The sequence below is a fragment of the Macrobrachium nipponense genome, chromosome 12 (assembly GCF_015104395.2).
Source record: "Macrobrachium nipponense isolate FS-2020 chromosome 12, ASM1510439v2, whole genome shotgun sequence".
Lineage (NCBI taxonomy): Eukaryota > Metazoa > Arthropoda > Malacostraca > Decapoda > Palaemonidae > Macrobrachium > Macrobrachium nipponense.
The window spans coordinates 3,613,024-3,628,023 of record NC_087205.1 but is presented as its reverse complement, the minus strand read 5'-3'; the positions used below and the strand labels follow the sequence as shown (position 1 = coordinate 3,628,023).

The window sequence follows — 15,000 nt, the reverse complement described above, 5'->3', positions numbered from 1 at the left end:
TTATTAAAGCAATGGAATAAATTAGAAATTTTAGGGAACTCAAAGATTATTCAGGACTGAAAGGGAACCTGAGGGTATAGAAAGATTTAAAAGGCGATAACAAGACGAAAACCTCACAGTTGCACTGTGAAATAACTGTGAGGAGAGGGTGGACAGTAAGATGGAAGAAAGAGAATATGAACGGCGGTACAGTAAAAGGAATGGAAGTAGTTGCAGCTAGAGGCCATGGGGACGCTGCGAAGAAGCTTAAGTAATGCCTACATTGCACCGAATGAGGTGCACTGACGGCACTAACCCCCTACGGGAAAACTGTTAGGAGAGGGTGGAAAGTAAGATGGAAGAAAGAGAATATGAACGGCGGTACAGTAAAAGTAATGAAAGGGGTTGCAGTTTGGGGCCGATGGGACGCTGCGAAGAAGTTTGAATAATGCCTACAGTGCATCACGTGATGCTCACGGACGCCACTATTCCCCGCCCCCGCCTCAACACCACCCTAAAGACTCTTCGGATTTGAAACCTACATAACTTCAACAATCTCAAACTAAGTGACGACACCAATTCGGAGAACGAAATATCTGCTATATTTGTTTGGCTTCGAGGAATCTTCCATGAACTCTAACACAAAAGCAATCTGATCCCTATTCACAGTAACAATACGACTTTCATCGTTACAGATATCACTTCTAAGTCGTGCTTTCTTCTTTCACTGATATCAACGTTTTTGTCTTGGGCGTTCTAGTTGTTTTTGCTCTCATTATCTGTAAATCAGTCCCTTTTGTTTTCGTGACTGTATAGGACTGACGCGCATATCCCCTCTTTGCTCCTCCGAACAAAGGTCGAACTGTTACTTGGGGGCCTTTGATAAGTCCAATTAAGCCTCGGCTCTTCGTCATAGTCATGCGGTCATGTGAGGATTACTCATCTCCGTGGCACTAACTGTCCGTCTGTCTGTCTGTCTGTCTGTCTGTCTGCAACTGCAGTGTTTTACGCCGCTCTCTAGCTAGTCTTTTTGAAAGAAGAACTCGTCCTTTGTGTTTTAAATCTCTCTCTCTCTCTCTCTCTCTCTCTCTCTCTCTCAACAGACATACACAAAATGGGAAGATAGCTAGGCAAGTTAATAATAATAATAATAATAAATCTGAAATTATAATAATAGGGTTTTTTTTACCCTTTCCATCCGTCTCATATCTGATTTAGAAATAACAGTAAAAATAGTCCCCATACCTCCCTTCCGATCACTGATGCTATGTAGGTTTGTGTTGGGAAGGTGTTAAAAGTGTGACTGCCAATGATAATATATTCCCAAAGCCGTTGGTACCTTGATCACGGCAGTATCCCAATCCTCAGTTTGTTTGTTTGTGTGTATGGTGTTTTGACGTTGCATGGAACCATTGGTTATTCAGCAACGGGACCAACGGCTTTACGTGACTTCCGAACCACGTCGAGAGTGAACTTCTATCACCAGAAATACACCTCTCTCACACCTTGATGGAATGCCCGAGAATTGAACTCGCGGCCACCGAGGTGGCAGGCCAAGGCCATACCGATCACGCCACTGAGGCAGACCTCGGGAGTCTGGTGTGATAGACAATGAGTCGGAATGATGCAGAAGATAGCAGAGTGATTAAGTCAATAGAATCATTTTTATTATTCGAGGCAAAAATAAACGTCCAAAATGCATTATTGTCCGTAATACATGGTAACAACTTGGTAAAAACATAAAAACTCGCGAATTTTGGTTTGCAATTTCCAAGCTGAGCCCAGTAGAGATGCAGACAAACAGATGACATCAGTTTTTAATACATTTGTCTCAGGTGTGACAATTTTCTTTATTCATTTACATAGACCTTCAAATACGTTCTTGTATGTTAATCACCTCTCTTTGACAACACAAGAGAACGGAATATTTGATGTGTATATTTTTCTCATTTCATATTTTCCGGTTTTTATTTTGTTCACATTCACTTTCATCCAGATTTATTTACTCGTCCTGTTCTGTCGATTATGCAAGTTCCACTCTCTCTCTCTCTCTCTCTCTATTTATACTGCAAACTCGAATGACTGGACAGTATTTACAATGGAAAAGAGGTCGAGCTTACTTATACGGGTTGAACACTCTTTTGGTCGTCGAAAGTTAAAAGGTCTTCTCTTGTTCCATGGCCCTTGTATGGGACACGCCTTGCATGATGGCAGTTATGTACACAACGAAAACACACGTAGTCTAGACTCTTATATATGCATAAGTTCTCCATGTAGAGGTCATATATCACCAGGTGTTAAGAGAGGGGCTATCCAAAGGGTATTTTATGAAGTGATTTCTCTTTCACTCTTGTGCTGTACCGGAATGGAAATCTTTATAGTTGTTTGTTTGTTTGTATGGTGTTTTTACGTTGCATGGAACCAGTGGTTATTCAGCAACGGGACCAACGGCTTTACGTGACTTCCAAACCACGTCGAGAGAGAACTTCTACCACCAGAAATACACACATCTCTGACCGCTCAATGGATTGGTCGAGAATCGAACTCGCGGTCACCAAGGTGACAGACAGGTAAAGACCATACCAAGCACGCCACTGAGGAGGCGCTTACCACACGGGCACTTTCTTTACTGGAGAGGCAAATATAGGTTTACCTCTGCAAAATGGAATGAAAGCAACGTTTCACTCATCAGATTCCTTGGGTCATCTAACCCACAGACACATGAAATCAGCATTTCTCTTTAAAAACCATTAACCCAAAGACAAATGAAATCAGCATTTCTCTTTAAAAACAGTTAAGCCAAAGACAAATGAAATCAGCATTTCTCTTTAAAAACCGTTAACCCAAAGACACATGAAATCAGCATTTCTCTTTAAAAACCGTTAACCCAAAGACACATGAAATCAGCATTTCTCTTTAAAAACCGTTAACCCAAAGACAAATGAAATCAGTATTTCTCTTTAAAAACCGTTTAACCCAAAGACAAATGAATCAGCATTTTTCTCTTTAAAACAGTTTAGCCGCAAAGACATGAAAAAGAAATCACATTTCTCTTTAAAAACCGTTTAAAACCAAAGACACATGAAATCAGCGTTTCTCTTAAAAAACCGTTAGCCCAAAAACACATGAAATCAGCATTTCTCTTTAAAAACCGTTACCCAAAGACAAATGAATCAGTATTTTCCTTACAAACGTTAACCCAAAGACAAATGAAATCAGCATTTCTCTTTAAAAACAGTTAAGCCAAAGACAAATGAAATCAGCATTTCTCTTTAAAAACCGTTTTCTCTTTAAAAACCGTTAACCCAAAGACAAATGAAATCAGCATTTCTCTTTAAAAACCGTTAACCCAAAGACACATGAAATCAGCATTTCTCTTTAAAAACCGTTAACCCAAAGACACATGAAATCCGCATATCTCTTTAAAAACCGTTAACCCAAAGACACATGAAATCAGCATTTCTCTTTAAAAACCGTTAACCCAAAGACACATGAAATCAGCATTTCTCTTTAAAAACCGTTAACCCAAAGACACATGAAATCAGCATTTCTCTTTCAAAACCGTTTTAAGTTTTCGCTTGATATAACCCCTCCTCAAATATGTGAAATCCATCAGGGAAATATGTATTCTATAACTCCAAAATGAGTAATATTTTTGGATAATTATGTTTCAACATACCTCATAAAGCCAATTAAAATATATTTGGAATATCACAGCATACCCACTTAACTACGTAAATTACTAAGCAAGTTATTTCTGCAAAAAAGCTTTCGAAACGATTATACTCATCATCCATATTTAATTCAGGAAATAATATGAACTACTGAGGTAGGATTTAGAAGTTCAAGAGGATTAGTACAATACAAAACAAATCTAAGCACTCAGTCCTAAATTTTTAATAGGATTTCGTAAACGTTCGATATAATGGTGCCATTGCAAACTTTTCTATTATTATTATTATTATTATTATTATTATTATTATTATTATTATTATTATTATTATTATTATTATTCATAAAAATCTCATAACAGCAAGTGCCACTAATATATATGACGGAGAAATCCAATAGTGTAATTGTAATTATTCATGTATTTCTAATAAATATTTACATTTACACCACTGTAGATTTCTTCACTCCAATTCGACGGGGTGGTATTTATAGTGTGGGGTTCCGGGTTGCATCCTGCCTCCTTAGGAGTCCATCACTTTTCTTACTATGTGCGCCGTTTCTAGGATCACACTCTTCTGCATGAGTCCTGGAGCTACTTCAGCCTCTAGTTTTTCTAGATTCCTTTTCAGGGATCTTGGGATCGTGCCTAGTGCTCCTATGATTATGGGTACGATTTCCACTGGCACATCCCATATCCTTCTTATTTCTATTTTCAGATCTTGATACTTATCCATTTTTTCCCTCTCTTTCTCTTCAACTCTGGTGTCCCATGGTATTGCGACATCAATGAGTGATACTTTCTTCTTGACTTTGTCAATCAACGTCACGTCTGGTCTATTTGCACGTATCACCCTATCCTTTCTGATACCATAGTCCCACAGGATCTTTGCCTGATCGTTTTCTATCACTCCCTCAGGTTGGTGCTCGTACCACTTATTACTGCAAGGTAGCTGATGTTTCTTGCACAGGCTCCAGTGGAGGCCTTTTGCCACTGAATCATGCCTCTTTTTGTACTGGTTCTGTGCAAGTGCCGGACATTCGCTTGCTATGTGGTTTATGGTTTCATTTTTCGTATTGCACTTCCTACATATGGGAGAGATGTTATTTCCGTCTATCGTACTTTGAACATATATGGTTCTTAGGGCCTGATCTTGTGCCGCTGTTATCATTCCTTCAGTTTCCTTCTTTAGCTCTCCCCTCTGTAGCCATTGCCATGTGTCATCGCTGGCTAGTTCTTTAGTCTGTCTCATGTATTGTCCGTGCATTGGTTTGTTGTGCCAGTCCTCTGTTCTGTCTGTCATTCTCCTGTCTCTGTATATTTCTGGGTCTTCGTCTACTTTTATTAGTCCTTCTTCCCATGTACTCTTTAGCCACTCGTCTTCACTGATTTTCAGATATTGCCAGTTGTTCTCGATGTTGACGCAGTCCTCTATACTTAGTAGTCCTCTCCCTCCTTCCTTTCGTGTTATGTATAGTCTGTCCGTATTTGCTCTTGGGTGTAGTGCTTTGTGTATTGTCATATGTTTCCTGGTTTTCTGATCTAGGCTGCGGAGTTCTGCCTTCGTCCATTCCACTATTCCTGCGCTGTATCTGATTACTGGCACTGCCCATGTGTTTATGGCTTTTATCATATTTCCTCCATTGAGTTTTGACTTGAGTATCGCCTTGAGTCTCTGAATATATTCTTTCCTGATCGTGTCCTTCATCTCTTGGTGTTTTATATCCCCACCTTCCATTATTCCCAGGTATTTGTATCCTGGCTCATCTATGTGTTTGATGTTGCTCCCATCTGGTAACTTTATCCCTTCAGTTCTCGTTACTTTGCCTTTTTGTATGTTGACTAAGGCGCATTTTTCTATTCCAAACTCCATCCTGATGTCCCCAGATACAATCCTTACAGTCTGGATTAGGGTATCTATTTCCTTGATGCTCTTACCATACAGCTTGATGTCGTCCATGAACATCAGATGGTTGATTCTGTTGCCTCTTTTCTTGAGTTGGTACCCGGCATCCATCTTCTGTAGTACTTTTGTCATGGGATTCATGGCTATTATTATTATTATTATTATTATTGTTATTTTATTAAAAGTAATGGCTACTTCAGCAGCATTACACTTGTAGAGATTCTTCTCTATTTTCCGAATAGCGGCGTTTTCCGTGCTACTTAGACAGGCTAGTAGAGCGCCTATGGAGGTCATGATCAAATACAGTCAAAATTGGTGTATATATTTGAATTTTACAGATAAATAAACTATTGCTCCAAGTATCCAAAAGTCATTAAACGATTATCTAATATCTATTAATGTATATATATATATATATTATATATATCATATATATATATATAGATATATATATATCTATTATATAATATGATATATATGTCTCTCTCTCTCTCTCTCTCTCTCTCTTGAAGCAAGCGAGCTTTCGTCTGCTCATTCGTTTTGAACAAGACTAGGCCCTCAATTTCCTAAGAAAGGTTCCACAGAATTGATTAGCCATATGTCAGGGGGAAGAGAAAAACACCAAGAGAAAAATAACCAAAATATAAATAAAAACTAATCCAACTCGATAATACTTAATTCCGCCTTGGAAAGTTATATAGCCCCATCGTTTCCAAGCCCTCATAAAAGAAGAGGGTTGGCCTTAGAGTTGGAACAATCTAATTTCGTGAAAGTTATACGAAAAAAACCTACGTTCTCAAACTAATATAAATACAGAGCGCATCAAAGAGAGTGTGAGAGAGATAGGAGCAGTAAACCAACTGAATCCTGAGTGACTCCTGACAATCGAAGGCTCGAAGCACTGGCAAGAACACAACCACGAACCACCGCGGCCCTTCTCTGCAGAATGGTTTAGTCAGCACGTTTGATGTTGTTTATCTCAAGAGGGTCGTATGTACAGAGAGATCACTTGGGCGTTTACTGGCAGTTAAGGCTCCTTTCTCCTCTACCCGTGGTCAGATGCACCCTCCAGTTTAGGTTTTTGTTTTCCTCTCTCTCTCTCTCTCTCTCTCTCTCTCTCTCTCTCTCTCTCTCTCTCTCTCTCTCTCTCTCTCTTGGCTGATGCTTCAGAACCTTTCATATCTACCTCTGGTTAAAAGTACCCATCGCTTTAGACTGACATTGCCTATTAATCCCTCCCGCTCCCTCTCTCTCTCTCTCTCTCTCTCTCTCTCTCTCTCTCTCTCTCGTACTCATTTGCCTACCAACTCTTCTATCTTTCGAAGGAATTATCTGTGAGATTCTTCTGGCATATCTGAAGTCATTTTTGTTTACTTATTTGTCTGCCGTATCTCCATCCCAGAGAGCCATCTTTCCCTCTTATTGTGGTCGTTGTTCCCCCTTCTTTGTAGTCTATTTTGTTGTTCCAAGTGGCGGGCCACAACCATCCAAGCAAACAGAATATCTGGCGAATAACAAGATAAATATCATCTGACGTTCAAGTACGCTCGGGTCGAATACTGTTTTATTAAGCAGCTGGTTACTTGTTCTGAGAACTTGATGGCGGCAACCGCCTCATTTCGACTTCAGTTTGCTTCTAGAATGGAATGGAATGGAATGGAATGGAATGGATGCACTGGGACCTATGGAATGGAAGCGCTGGAAAGGAAACTGACAGTAAAAGGGTTTGAAAGGCGCAACTAGAAGAAAACCTCAATTAAGAGAGAGTGGAGAGCAAGATGGAAGAAAGATTATATGAATGAGGGTACGGTAAAAGGCATGAAATGGGTTGCAGTTAGAGGACGAAGGGATGCTGCAAAGATCCTTTAGTAATTAATGCCTACGGTGCACCCCGTAAAGTAAGGTGAAGTGATGGCAATACCCACATAAGGGGATTTTGCTTCTAAAGTAACTTTATCTTTAATGGTAAACGGTGCAAGTTTCCAAACCACCTTATTTGGATTATGAAGGTGATGTTACTCTGGGGCGATAACCCTTATTAAAATTAAAAAAAAAAAAAAAAAAAAAAAAAAAAAAAAAAAAACTGTCCTTGATGCTTGAATTTAGCCCGTTAACTCAACTGGCCTTCGGGAAAACTGGTTCGATTCATCGTAGCTGTCAACTTTTTTTCTTTTTTTTAATGGCGCAAAAGAGATAGAAAAGGCTAACTGATTATTGAGAGAAAAAATAATTAATCTTCCTTGAAATTTTTTTCTTATAAGGTTTTTAAGTTGAGAGAGAGATTTGAGTCCATTTAATATATTTATCTGCCAAAGCACTCTTCTTTTAAAATCTATATAACGAGTAATAAAGTTCTAAAACTAGAAGAAATTATAAAAAATAAACGTGGAGAAAATACTGCTGCTACTACTACTTCTACTATTACTACTACTACTACAACCGCTGCTGCTGCTGCTTGGCCAGCCAGCAAGCTGCTTTAGATGCTGCAACTGACGACATGATTATTGGCCTTGACAAGACGATAACACAGGATGCAAATTATACAACTCTTGCAACTTTTACTCGTCCCCCGATGAGAACTGAAGAAACTGCCAGTCAGTCTTATCAGTTAGCACAGATTATACCGTGAGACAGTCGGTGAGGTATGAAACTGAACACGGCTCTGGTTGAATCCTTTTCGAAAGTAAATAGACAAGATATACCCTATAATGTTGCCAGAAACTAGTTTTTTTTTTTATTGCAGCTTTGTTGTATCTACAGAAGGGTGGATAGTGCAGCCACAAGATTCAGATGTTTTGTTCTATACCACCGTAAGATTACTGTTGTCGTTTCTGGAAGGATACCAACGACATCCATTGACCCTTACCTTCCAGACAAATGGCTCGAAGTGATATCCTCTTATCTCAGTAATGCTAAGAGTTAACACAGAGGGGGAGTGGCCATTTCAACACTGGTTAAATACCTGTTCTCGGAGGATATTGGTACATCTAGTAATGAAAGTCATTTTTTATCATACCTGGCAACTTTAGCGGAGGATGTTGGAGATCGTCTCTTCATGGCTAGAATTTGAGACTTAGCGTAAAAGGAAAAATTCCTTTTTTCTTCTTCTTCTTTTCCTTCGAAGTCAAGGTTGCAGAGCGTTCAGTTCTTTGTATTTTCCTGCATTTCCGAAATCATATTGATTTGCAGCCTAATGTTACGCGAATGACATCATTTTCGAAGCCTTTTTACTCACACCTGTCCCTGAAATTTAAAAGTAAATAATGGGTCAGGGTTAAACTGATGTATTGTGGCTATTACAATTACATATGTATCTGGTAAGATGTGACCAGTAGATCCTACATATTAATAATATATATAGATATATATATATAATTATTCATGTGCATACATAACAATAAATAGCGTGTGTGTCTGTGTGTGTGTGTGTGTGTAGACAGATAGGAAGACAGGCAGAGAATATATATAATATTTGCGTGCATATATAACATTAAATAGTGTGCATGTGTGTGTGTAGAAAGGTAGATAGATAATATAGTATATATATATATATATATATATATATATATATATATATATATATATATATATATATATATATATATATATATATATATATATATATATATATATATATATTTATATATATATATAATATATATATATATATATATATATATAATATTTATGTGCGTATATAGCATTATTTAGTGTGCCTGTGTGTGTTTGTATACGGGTAGACAGATAGGAAGACAGGTAGATAAATGGTAGATGGATGGCTATTGTTAGCTTCCATACGCTCAGTGTCTGTCTGCCGACTTCCCTATGACATATCTGCGTCAAGTCATTCTCGACGACTGACAAAACACACCAGAATCCAAGTTTACTGCCTTGCAGTGACAAAGAGAAAATATCCGAAGCGAGGGTGACGTCATTTTCCCTAGACGGATGCTTTTGTGTCTCGTCTTCTGACAAATGGCCGGATTTCCTCTCGCACCAAAAGGAAAACCTCACCTAAGTAAGGGTCCGAGAATTCTTCGGCGTTGAAACGAAGAAAAGCGATGATATAACGGTGTAGGTGGGTGATGAACAAGTCTAAATGTCAAAGTTTGTTATCACTACCTTTATATTCTAAATGTCACACTTTGTTATAGTCGTTATTTTCATATTTTATTAAAATGGTACAACGTAAAACAACCTCCAATAGGGTCGACAAGCGCCGTTTGTTGATACAAGTCCTCCGTCCGAAAAAAAAGTAGGAAAAATAATTGCTCTATTAAGATCATAAATAGAACAATAATGGACCCTTTGTAATGGTTTGTTATCCAGGAGAGTTTAAGTGTATTGTATATTGAAGATCCGCAGGAAAACGATTAAAATAGCACAAAACAGTGATGTATATATGTGTCTGGTGTGACCGACAACGGGTCTCATTAAGACCCGAGACTTTACGGAGTACTTGAGTATGAATGGAGTTATCGTTCAAGAGATCCTGGTGTTACTGTCTCTATATCTGTAGGAAATGTAGTCGCAATACTATCTAAAAAGGTGTGAACTTTAGACTGAAAATGGAACCAGTGGGTAGGAATGAAAGAAAGATGAAGGATACGCACGATAAGAGATAAAAAGCAAATGTGATTTGTTACTTGAAATAACTAAATTTCATGAAGGCAATGCGCTCAGCGAGTGTTTTTACGTACGTGCGTTTGCTCGTCTGTATCCAAGATATCTCAAGAACGGTTGACCGGATCTCGATATATCTGGGGGTGAACAGATCCGTTACGTGACCCCTGTCCGGTGAATTGCTTCTGGTGGATCTGAAGAAGGCGCCGTAATCGAAACCATCTAGTCTAATATTATTTTATATGTTCAAACCGGAAACAGAAATTCAGTAAACCAACTACATTTATATATGTGAATGTATTATTCTACGTATAGAATCAAACTACTAATAAACGGAAAGCTGTAATTCTAGAGAAAACAATACAATGCTTTCAGGTATCTGCTCTCATACACCAAAAGCCATTAAATTATCATTTAGGTCGAATTCTTCCATTACGTCATGATACTTTGTGACTATTCTTCCCCAACGCTATCTCTCTATCTCTGGTGCTTTTGGGACGAGAGTCCTTTTCAGAGAGAGAGAGAGAGAGAGAGAGAGGTAGGTAGGTCACCAAACGAATGATAAGCTATATCTGATGAACCATTAAGACAAGAAATTTCTTTTCTCTCTCTCTCTCTTCTCTCTCTCTCTCTCTCTCTCTCTCAGGTATGACTGGGTAAATAAAATGGTGGGTTTGTTTTCTCAGCGGTATTCGAGATCTGGGATGACTGGAGATCAAGATTAGATCATCGATATTTGATGGCACTGAAGACCCCGACGTTCAAGGGAATCTTGAAGCCCTTTTAGGAAGTGTTGTTGCTTCGTTTCTGTTGTTGAATTGGTCTTTGCCGGCCATTCAAAAGACTTGGGTGATATTAGATATCATAAATGCTATTGTTCTTTGAGGTCCGCAATAATATGCTGATAGAAGCACTAGTAAAATTTCCATCAGTATAGTATTGGGGACCTTAAAGAACAGTACTTGTGCCATCGTTATTGAGATTTCTACCCAATATATGCTACTATTGTTTTTCATATCTCATCAACAGTAATAAGAGACTGAGGTAATACATCATGTCATAATAAAAGAATATTACTCTAAAACTTTATCGTTAAGGGTGATTAAATCGAAAATGAACGAAGTTCCCTTTCTGTAAAGATTTAATGACACGGTTCCCATTATTAATTTATTTATTTCCAACATCAAATGCGAATGAGATGGGAGCATATGGTACCTTTTAGTCTGCCCAAGGCCTTCAGAGAGCAACAAAGAGGATAAGGAAAGGAGACGGGTTGGGTCTAACTATTTGACAAGCCCTAGATTCGCCTCCTTGATTAAGCAGGGTTATAACAGGGTCTGGAACAACAGATCCAGGAAGAGAAGTCCAAATTTGGAAGTCGAAAGGGAAAAATAGTCGCTGAACCATACTTTTTAAAGTTATCCAGGTAAAATATAATATAAATTACAAGTATATATAGAGGAAGAAAAATTTTAAACTGATTTAATTAATAAAGGGGAAAATTCGAGATAACTATAGCTGGTTCACTTACGGTAGATCTTGGGTGAGCCCTATGCCTGCGAGACGTTTGCTTGGCCGCCGCTGATTGGCTGGGAGCTGCCTACCTCCCGGCATACTAGCCAATCAGGGGCCGCCAAACAAACGTCTCGTAAGCATGGGGCTCATCCAAGAATCTACCTTAAATAAACCCGCAAAAGTCATCAAGCTAAAAAAAAAAAAATCTAAAAAAAAAAAATCAGAAAGTACCTATAGAAACGAACCTTAATAATGTTATCCGAATATTTTTCGAACGGCAATAATTAATTGGAGTATATTGTAGATGGTCTACGTGAATTAAGGTTAAAAGTGTAAAAGTCTATGAATCCTGTAAAACACAATGCATGACTATGAAGATTAATGAATAGGAAACAGTGGCTGGTTTATAATTTATCATGAGTAAATTTTCTAACTCTTATTTTTATTCAGATGCACACGCATGCTATAGTAGATTCACATCAACCGTGCATTTGATGTCTAGACCAGTCCCTTGAGACGCTCCTGATTAGCTGCTGATAAGCCAATCACAGGGCTGGAAACTTTCAGTCTCTCTCGAGAGAGAGTTCACATAGGCAGGATGCATGTTCCACCTCTCCTGGGGGATATTTTTGAAAGACGTAGTATCCCTCAGGAGAGGTGGAACATATGTTTCTACTCATGTGAACTCTCTCGAGAGAGAGACTGAGAGTTTCCAGCCCAGTGATTGGCTTATGCACAGCCAATCAGAAGCGTCGTAAGGGACTGGCCTAGACATCAAATGCACGGTTGATGTGAATCTACTATAGTACCATGGCCGGATAAGAGATACAGAGGTATATAGAGCTCTCTATAGACCTTGAGAGATACAGTGAGCGTGCAGCTAAAGTCATTAACGAGTGAAAATATAACAACCCAAAGTGATTAGGTGTTAGCGGCAGCGTCACATAAAGACAGATGAGAACCAGCGTAAGAGAGTGTTTGATATTGCTGTTTAAAAAAAAGGAGAGAGAGAGAGAGAGAGAGAGAGAGAGAGAGAAGCCCACACACACATTATCAGTGATAAGAGATGTGGGTCGCACACCCAAACCAAGAGGCGTCATTACTTCTGGAATAATACGGTTTTCATGCACCCTTTTCAGATGCAAATCTCGGAGGCAGCATCATCAGTATCTCTTTCCAAGAGGGTTCAGGTAACGGTATAGAGAATGGATATCAAATTTCATTCTTTCTTATTATTATTATTATTATTATTATTATTATTATTATTATTATTATTATTATTATTATTATTCAAATAGATGAAACCTATTCATACGGAACAATCCCACGAAAGGGGCCACTGACTTGGAATTCAAGCTTGCGGTGTTCATCAGAAAGAAGTAAGAGGAAGTAAAGTGAAATACAGAAAGAAGCTATCCCACTTATTAAAGACTAAAAAGAATAAATTCATAAAGAGATAAATAGATAAAAACGTATTAAAATCATCACCCACGGTGGTCCGAAGTTTGATTCTCGGTTCGGCCAACGCGGAATCAGAGGAATTTATTTCTGGTGATAGAAATTCATTTCTCGATATAGTGTGGTTCGGATCCCACAATAAGCTGTAGGTCCCGTTGCTAGGAGACCAATTGGTTCCTAGCCACGTAAAAAGTATCTAATCCCTCGGGCCAGCCCTAGGAGAGCTGTTAATCAGCTCAGTGGTCTGGTAAAACGTCATCAGACATAAATTGGACACCGAATAAGAGCAAAGGAGACTTCTCAGTTCTTTCATGTCCCTGGAGATCTTAAAAGGGCTGCTCTGCGAGTAAGAGCCCGTGCTGGCATAGCGCCACTTTAATCATAAACATCAACCCGGAGACGGATAGAGGCATTTGCAAATAATCGATGTGATCTTTAAGATTTTGTTGGGGGAATAACGAACTCGAATTCCAAATGGCTTTAGGCAATGGTCTCTTTATTCTGCACATTCATCCTATTCCATTTTTGGAAGCCATTCTTTTGGAATGGAATGGAATATATATAAAATTAAGGCCAAAGGCCAAGCACTGGGGACTATGAGGTAATACAGCGATGAAAGGGAAATTGATAGTGAAAAGTTCTTAAGGTGTAACAGGAGGTCAACCTCGCAGTCGCACTATGAAACGATTATTAGGGGACGGTAGAAAGAAAGATGGAAGGAAGATACAGGGTGTACATAAAGTCCCAATACCATTACGAGCAATAAATACTTGTAATGGTACTGGGACTTTATGGACACCCTGTATAATATGAACGGAGGTACAGTAAAAGGAATGAAAGAGGTTGCAGCTAGGGGCCGAAAGGACGCTGTAGAGAACCTATAATGTAATGCCTACAATGCACCGAGTGAGGTGCACTGACGGCACTAACACCCCCCCCCCCCACCCCCCCCCCCACCCCCCCCCAACGGAGACCATTCTGGTAGCCCTCATTCTGTCCAGTTTCCAGTATCTCATTCCAGCGATTAATATTTTGGGTGCCGATTGCGTAAACGTCCCTTTCAAAGACCTCATACCCGGCACCCCCCAACCTCCCCCCAAAAAAATTAAATAAAAGGAAAAAAATGACTTCCGACGAGATAACCAAGTCCTGTTTGACAGTAAGAAGAGGTGAATGACACCACTAGCGACCAAAGGAGGTGACTCAAAGGCCGCACCTCTAAAGAACCGGATAAAGACGTCATGAGTTTCCCAGTATAGGCACTGCATGTGCGAGGATACGTAGGCATCATTCGCTTTTTAAGAATGGAGAATTCTAGGGAGACTTTAAGCAAATATGACAACGATTCTTAAAATCTGGGCAATGGGGGTTCTGATTCTACCCACGTATCTTGTACTAGAACGTTCACATCCGTTGCAAGGTTCAGCTCGGTATCTGAGAAGGAATACTCGTTAACATTGTTCGTAACCTTCCTCTAGTATCCGGGCTTGGGACTTGCATGAGTGTATAAGCCTTAAGATAAATCTAACTTACTTTTTTATGCTAATATCATTGAAATTTACCATTCAAATCAACCTCATTTCCTGAAGGTATGTTCTGTATAATGATTATCAAAATGATACTACGTCTGAATAATTTTTTTCAACAGAATCTGAAAAAAAAATTCCTCTCTCTCTCTCTCTCTCTTTCAGAATTAGTAATACATCAGCAATTCTCTACAAATGCTTCCCCGAAATTGCATTTGTTTCCTGTTTACAACAAAATATGTGCTTGCAAGAATTCAATGAAATGTCTGACACTCAGAAAAGGAAAGTAGTTTACCTTCGAAGGCAGAACAATGTCACGGAGA

General features: G+C 38.9%; 1 long non-coding RNA gene across 1 annotated transcript in view; it reads right to left on the bottom strand.

Moving 5' to 3' along the window:
- LOC135224301 (uncharacterized) overlaps positions 1-8,793 on the bottom strand; it is a 26,831-nt gene extending 18,038 nt beyond the window's left edge. The window contains exon 1 of the long non-coding RNA XR_010316697.1: positions 8,572-8,793. This is a non-coding gene — a long non-coding RNA (uncharacterized LOC135224301). The remainder of the gene's footprint in view (positions 1-8,571) is intronic.
- Positions 8,794-15,000: the final 6,207 nt, after the last annotated feature.